Source organism: Strigops habroptila, chromosome 7 (genome assembly GCF_004027225.2).
Source record: "Strigops habroptila isolate Jane chromosome 7, bStrHab1.2.pri, whole genome shotgun sequence".
In the NCBI taxonomy this organism is placed as follows: Eukaryota; Metazoa; Chordata; class Aves; order Psittaciformes; family Psittacidae; genus Strigops; species Strigops habroptila.
In genome coordinates this window covers 24,956,587-24,964,468 of record NC_044283.2, presented here as the reverse complement: position 1 = coordinate 24,964,468, position 7,882 = coordinate 24,956,587, and the positions used below count along the sequence as shown (strand labels likewise).

Below are 7,882 nucleotides of genomic sequence, written 5' to 3'. Positions count from 1 at the left end.
AAATATTGCAATTGTTTGCAAGCTATCACATTCACCCTGCTCACCTCCCCCTGAACTTGCCTATAACGATGGAAAAATAAATGGAGCTACCCCGTCTCGATAAGTGGGTGGGCTAGGTAAGCACATGATGTAATCAAGGGGCTTATATGCCTGGGGGCCAGGCCAGGCCACCTTTCCTTCAACCCACCTGTAGGAAATCTCAATATACTGCTGTATAACGGACAAGGAAAGGAGAGGACAGAGAATTACATATAGTTGGATGTCTAAGAGGGCATTTAACTTACCTTACAACCATTCCTGGATGCAAGACTTTGCATTCCTGGCGAGTTAGAAAGAAACCTTGAAATTAGCATTCCACCTTGCTTGGCATGTCAAGAAATCAGCGAACTGCTGGCCTGCAAATTGCTCCAGATTGCACTTGTTCCCATACAGCCTTCATTAATGTAGTGGTAACATGCCTGAGACAGCCAATGCAGTGGACAGTAGATGTCTCCACGAGTGTAACAGGAGGCTTTGGTTTAGTTCCTGGCTTAATTAAACTATTGGAGTAATCTTATCTGAGACTGATGTCGCACGGTCTTTGCTTCTCCATAAATAACACAGGGAAGTTTCCTCCATGTCAGAATTAGTCTTTTATGATATGCTTGCCCAGGGAGCACTAATGAGACAGGAACTCAAAATAATGGGAGCAGTACATGTTTTCACACAGGTCCTGCGAAGCAATGTGTCAGGGGGACCGAACGCTCTGAGCATTTTCAAGCCTGTAATGAAAAATTACATGCTACAAGTCTAATTCTTAAATCTAGCTGCGTGTGCAATGCATGTGGTGTTTTTTGTCCCTTCTGGAATGTTACTTTCTTTAGTATTTTGAGATGGAGACTTAATGTCACAGCAAGCTGTGTGAAAATCTTAAAGAAACAGTTCCAAAGAAAATTACCATTCTGCTATAACTAAATTTTCCTAATTAAATTTCTATGTTAAGCTTGGGTTTATAATCAATATATTCAGCAAAATGTTATCTGATGGTGTAGGTTCCTCTGAAATACAAAGGTACAGTTGCACCACTAGATGGTAGCCTTGCTTATTTCTTATTCACCTCTTTCCTACCTTCCTCTGCAGTAAGAAACAAGAGACGGGATCATTGTGTTTAGCTATCCCCCTACATGGACTAACCCTTAAGAAAAAGCTGTAATAGAGAAAAAAGCAGGGGAAGAAACTATCAGCTTCTTGTGAGAGCACATTCAGGGGCACAGTCAGTCCCAAAGCAGGGTCTGCAGACCCGTGCTGTACTGAGGAAGGTCGGGTGCAGCGGGTTCCTTGCCAATGGAGCCTCCTATGGACAGTCAGTCCTTGTCGCAAAGCCGGGTGGACTTTGACCAAAATAAATATGCAGACATAGTTCACACATAGAAACAGCAAGATGATGATGAAACGGTTTAGGTATAGCCTGATAATATAGAAAGGCCTATTTTTTTCCCCCGTTATAAATGGTATTTCATGAGATGTTTGTGTCTTAAGTACAGAGGCAGAAAGTGCTCTGTATCAATTCCTGAAGGCCATGACTGCAGGAACTATTGCATTGTACTTGGAAGTTAACACAACGGATTGCTGTAAACCAAGATATGTGTATATTGATGGGACTGGCTGATCCTATGAAAGCAGCACATCGTCTGAGTGTATTGAGCGGCTCTCCATTTAGGATGTATATGAAATTCCTTATTAAGTTTCCCCAACACATCACATTTATGACTCTGCTTACACTGCAATCCAAAGTGCATTATATAGGCTATGTAACTAAATGTTAATCGTAAGTTTAACTGCGTAATGAAAACCACAATGCAGTGCTTTTGCGCTTCTCATCAAAGGAACATGAATTTATGAGTATCATGCTGGCCTGCCAGGGAAATATATTAATAGCCTATTCACTAATAATCTTGGGTAACCTGATAGTTGTCTTGCATCTCTCCAGCAGATAAAGTGCAAATTCCAGGGAGAGTTCTGCTCCGGTATGCTGTCAAAGTGTAAAAGCTTTCCCTCTTCCTGGATGATGTGCTTTGTTGAAGAGGGAAGCACCCTAATTTGCAAATGCTGGCATTTGATGAATCACTTTTGGATGTCTCAGGAGGTCTTCAGTCCTTCCGGAACTGATTGTGATTACGCGTTTCTGTTACAGATCATTAGAACTATTTGGAGGCTTTTCTAGAGCTTCATCATAGTTCTGGATCTAAAAATATAAATTGTAAGTTTTAGCTTATAAAAATGTCACTTTTTAAACAGAAGATTAAATCATGTCCAATTTTAAGACAAATGGAAAAATGTGGGTACCACTACAAGCAAGAACAATACATTTGAGTTATTAAGTACTCAAGTATAGTTTCCAGGTGTTTTGCTCTGAATTACTACATCTTTGTCTAGTTGTTGCTTCTTCCTGTGCATCACTGTAGTACTTAAAACTGCAAATTTTTCTTTTTCTGTTCTTTAGGCTGGTGGATGTCAATCTGATCCTCTAAACCCATAAACATTTCTAATTTAAGATGCTCTATTCCTGTTCATCTTAATGACCCCTTCTATTGTGCTCAGTTCGTGAGTGTTCTGCTATTATCAGGAGCACAGCTGTAAAGCCAGGGGACAAAATACTGAAGAAGGTTCTAGAATGCATAGGAAAATAATCTCTTTCAGGTAAATAGATTTGCTGTTATAAATGGTGCAGTAAATTTTAAAGTAGACTTGGGCACTTCAATAGGATTACTAAATGTGTTTTCATTATGAGAAAATGAGACTAGTCATTTCATTATTGTAATAGTCTTCTCTGACCTCATTGTATGTCTTTGATCACTCGAGTACAACAGTGTATGTTACTACTGATCATTTTGCATCTGCTATTCCAGGGAATTCCTGACATTGTTGGAAGGTGTAGGAGTAAAAGGTCTGTTAGCAGGTACAAGTTTTCCACTGAGCTACCATCCCATGTTAAATTTTTTGCGTTACAATGAGCAGCTTCTTCTCCTGTAAATCTCAAAAGCCTACCTGGACAGAACAGCCAAAATCCACATATTTGGAAGACTTTAAACAGAAGGATCTTCCCATGGGTGTGTACTTTTAAGCCTTACTAACTGTCCGGAATGTTGCTGTGAGTCCCTACTTGTGCATCTCAAGATGTGCCTAGTGATTTACTCTCAATCTTACCCTATAGTACTGCAAGCAGATAGATGAGAGCAGGGAAGTTTCCAGGACTGGTCCTTTTACTCATTTGTTTTCTGCATCTGAGAATGTCCCATTTCCTTCCATCCATGCTGGCTACTGAACTTGAGACCCATCAGAACACTGCTGCCTGGAACACTGTGCTGGTGTGAAGTATCCTCTGTTAGCCCATGACTACTGGGAGTTGCTGACGTTGATCACCCGTGCAGCATGCCAGGTTGAACAGGGCTTTGAGCAACCCGCTCTAGTGGAGGGTGTCCCTGCCCTTGGCAGGGGGGTTGGAAGTAGATGAGCTTTAAGGTTCAACCCAGACCATTCTATGATTCTCTGCAGGTGCTCGACCCACCCCCATGATGTGACTGGAGTCTATGCCCGGGGTGAAAACCTGGAAGAAACCATCTAGAAGAAACCATTCTTCTAGCTGGGCATGCAACCCTGCTTGGCAATCTACCACTCCGGCAGTGTTATGGCTGGAGTGCTGGGATACAGCAGGTGGCATTTGGGGAGTGTAAATGCTACTGTCTCACCTCGATCTGGGCATCATATTTGCCAAGCACAAGCCTGACGCTTCTTTTTTCCCCTACAAATGATGTTTATTGTTTTCAGAGGTACACCTGCCCCCACTCACACACCCTACCCCTTCACGCAGCTCTGCTCTGGGGTTACGGATGTGCGCCCAACGCCGCTCGGCTGAGGGGGCACGGGCCGCGGCCACAACCGCCCCCGGCCCCCGGCCCCCGGCCTCCAGCCCGGTGGCGGACACGAAACATGGCGCCGCGGCGCACAGCCCCCTGCGGGCCGCGGCTCTGGGCGGCGGCCGGGGCGGAGGGAGAGGAGGGGCGGCGGCGGCCGGAATCGTTTCCTGGGTAAGCGCAGCGGGCTGGGAAGCGTTTCCGGAAGGCTGGCCGCATCCCGCAGCGGGCTACGGGCGCCTCCGGGGCGAGCGGCGCAGCGCGGAGCGCCGCGGCGGGCAGGTACACGCCGCGGCGGGCCGGGAGGGAGGGAAGAGAAGGGCAGCGCAGCGCGTCCCGCGGTAGGGCTCCGGTGCGCGGCCCCCCGCGGTGCCGCCGCTCCGGCCGGCCCGTCACCGCTGCGAGCAGGCCGGGGAGGGTCCCGCTGCCCAGGCCCGGGGCGGCTCCGGCGCGTGCCGGGGCGGCTGCGGCTGCCGGGTGTCATCGCCAGCCCGCCGCCCCGCTCCCGCTGCCTGCTTTCCCCCGCTGCGTTGCGGTGCTGGGGCCGCTGCTGCAGAGAGCTGGCCGCAGCCCCGGTGCGAGCGGGGGCTTTCCTGCGCGTAGGGACGGCGGCGGGTATTGTTCCGCTGCGGAGCGAGGCGGGTGTAAGGTAAAAAAGCATCTGAAGTGGCAAAAGCGCCTGTATAAATAGCTTCTTTCCTTTTATTTTTTTTTCTTTTTTTTTTTCCTTTTTCCTGTGATTTTGTTAGAGTTGAGCTCTGTGATTAAGCCGTACTTGAGGATTGCAGGCGGGGTTGCAAATGCGAGTGTGTAAAAATACAGTACTCTGAACAAAGCGTGGACCCCATTTAGTCCCACTTGAAGTTCCCAGGAATTCGCTTGGGTCCCGTGACAGCAATGGAGCTGTTGAGGCTAGAGAGAGAATCAATTCAGGCTGAGAAAATAAAATGGAAAGTGTAGTGGCTTGTATTTGTCCTTCATTGCTTTGCCTGCTTGTTTGTGGTGGTTTATAATTCTTGGCTGGGCTCCTGCTTGCTAGGGAGGATAAGTGCAGATCTGTGCTTTAAACATAAAATAGCTAAAATCAAGAAAAAAATCCAGCCCTGCATTGGTGTTGGCCTGGTAGGCTTTGTGTTGTGGATGCTGTTGGTAGCCATATAGGATAAGAGTATCTGCAGTAAGCTGTGCAGGATAACAGCACCTGAAACAGGTTTCAGTATCTGAAGCAGCAAGCTTCCCCAAAGACCTGCTGTACTGCCCCAGAAGCTGAGGTGTACAGGTCGCTGCTGAGGTGCTGCAGTCTTGCTGTGTCCTCCATCTCGTCAATGTGCTCCTCCAATTCGTTCTAGATCTGGCATGTCATCATCCTGCCATCTCATTATCTAGTACTTTCTGAAAGCCCGAATGAGTTGTGTGTCTCAGGTTTAAAACTATTTTCTGCCTGCATGATTACGTTTGGTTAAAATAAGTGTGCAGATATCCTATCACTTAAAGGGAGAGACATCCTCTTACTGTGTGACCTTGGGACAAAATCTTGGCTGATTAACTTCCTCGCGTGGAACAGCTATGCTGAGCGTGTGTTATTTTGTGCTTGCTTTACAGCGATGAGTGTTTGATGGAATACTTTGTGGCTTGTATTTTTGGGGGCTTTGGACACTTAAGGGAAATTGAGGTTTGGAGAGGACTCCGCAGGAGGAAAAATAGTTTTATCATGTGTTATGAAGGATACATGACTTGATTGTAATGAGAAGGAAGGTTCTTGGCTCTGAAGCAGCAGGAGTGAATGTGCCATTCCCAGAGAAGAGAGGCATGTAAGCGATAGAGTACAACAGTGTAGGGATTGTTTCCCAGGCAAGGGGATACATGACTTGGAAACTGGGATTATTTCTTTTGTTCTGTTTCTGGTTTTCCATGCCACAACTGTGTTGCAAACCAGTGACAAAACTGGTTTTTGGTGGAGCACTGCGTGGACTCTTGCTGTGCCCTCCGTCAGGAGGGATGATGGCTTCCTTAGGAAATGCCTGAGGAGCCTAGAAAGACCTGCTGCTGGGTTTGAACTGAAGAGAGTGGTGACTTCAGGAGGTGGTTAGGGAGGAATTTGAGTGCTTGAGATTGCCTACTGTAGGGATTTTATTTTTTTTTTTTTAGCAGAGGCTGTGAAAAACTAAAAGGAATCCTGGTGGTTGTAGGAAATGGTGAGTAATCAGCTGATTACCTCTCTGTCGGATAGCAGATCCATGCTTTTTGGAAGGTCTGACCTAGGATGTGCAGTCACATTTGAACAAATAGTTTGTGCTGAAAACAAACCATACCATATGTACATCCCTTGCTAGTAGAAGACAAGGTCTTGCCTTTGTTCCCTGCTGCAAGCAGGGAGCTCCACCGTTGGGAACAGCAGGGCAGGAGATGTGCTGGGTGCATTAGCTCGTCGCCAACCAAGCTGCTGCTGTCTGCTGCCATGGAGAAAGTAACAGCGATGGTGGAGCGTATTAGGCCAGGACAGTGGCAGGAGGGGTGGTGAGGTGGGTGCAAGCTCCTGGGGAGTGCCAGGCACAGGTCCTCTCCCCTGTGCTGCAGGTGGGACAGGCACAGAGAGGGACTGGGAACAGAAATGCCAAGTTTACCAGAGGAGGCAAGGAAAGCCTGGCTTGTTTAGCCTAGCAAATGAGGCCTGAGAGGGAATATGATTGCAGTCTGCACATACAGCAGGGATATAAACACTAGAAAGGGAGAGGAGCTATTTAAGCTGAAGAACACTGTTGGCAAAAGAACAAATGGATATAAACTGGCATGAATAAACTTTAGCTGGAATTTAGACAATTCCTGCCCTGAATGGAGTGTGGTTCTAGAACAACCTTCAAATGGGAGAAGTGGGAGCAAGCCCCCTAACTGGCTCTTGGGGGTATAATGGGGAAGTTGATTTCATATGCCTGGCTGTGGCAGTAGGAGATGAGGCTTGGTGACTCAGGAAAAGCTTTTCCATGTGCCTGAGTTAACTGAAAATAGATTTTCTGTGCTAGTGTTTCTTTTTTTTGAAATCCTGCATAAAAATAAAATGCTTGTTTTACAATTTGTATTGCTACTTAGAAAGGTTTGTGATGTGCTTAGTGGCTACTTTCTGAAATGTTTTGCAACTTAGTTGTCGTGTCCCCCCCCTCCCTCCCCCGCCAAAAAAAATAAGTGTTAGCTTGCAGTCACATCTAGTGGTGTGGAAATTCCTTTAAGTCAAAAATGTGCAAAAGGAGACTATGTGTTTGTGTGTGAGAGCTGCTTGAGCTTATTATCCTTCAGGTTAAAAAATGAACTGTAAAAACCTTTTTTTCCCCATTGAAATAATTCATAAATCCTCTCAAAAAAAGAAAAAAGGTTTTGGGGGTACAGCAGACCTAAATGGTGTGAACTGAGATCAGTGCTCCAAGCTATGCTGTGACTGGAGGACTGGAATAAATGAAGTTTAAAGCACATTTGAAAACAAGCCTAGTCGAGCTGGTTGTGCATGGGGTTTGTCTCGTTTGCTGTTACACAGAACAGCTGAGTTATCGAGTGTGGTGGTTGCAGTAGTTGAACGGAAGTCGGTGGTCAGTTCTAAAGGTATTGTATGTGTAATATGGAATACAACCAGCTGTGGATGCTATATAATGGGTCCTGTGGCTGTTAGTGGTACGTGACCACTTCTGGGAGATGTAATAAGTATAGAAATAAAAGAGCGGCTGTGATGGGCCAAACCAATCTCTCTCTAGCCAAGTGTACTGCACAGGACTCGAGGAAGCCATGTAGTGGCTGGTTTTACCTCCAAGGAGCACCTCAAAGATACCTCAAAGTGTTTCTGCATTGTTTCCTTGCCCTGTGTCTGAAAGTGGGTGCCCTATGCCATCAGGAGGCATGAGGAGCTCTTGCAGGCTGACTTATACTTCAGGCTAATCTATTGCCAGCTGAAATCAAATGTGAGAAAATTAATTGAAGAGAGGTGAAAATGGGTGCATTTATGA

General features: G+C 46.3%; 1 protein-coding gene across 15 annotated transcripts in view; it reads left to right on the top strand.

The window, feature by feature from the left end:
* The first annotated feature begins 4,058 nt into the window (after positions 1-4,058).
* Positions 4,059-7,882, top strand: part of APBB2 (amyloid beta precursor protein binding family B member 2) — a 179,622-nt gene continuing 175,798 nt past the window's right edge. For 6 of the 15 annotated variants that reach the window (XM_030493261.1, XM_032920084.1, XM_030493253.1 and 3 more), the window contains exon 1: positions 4,079-4,175. The gene's annotated coding sequence lies outside the window, so the exon portion shown is untranslated. Of the gene's footprint in view, positions 4,176-7,882 lie in introns of all 15 variants that reach the window. The other 9 variants (XM_030493262.1, XM_030493258.1, XM_030493255.1 and 6 more) reach the window with 3 other exon arrangements.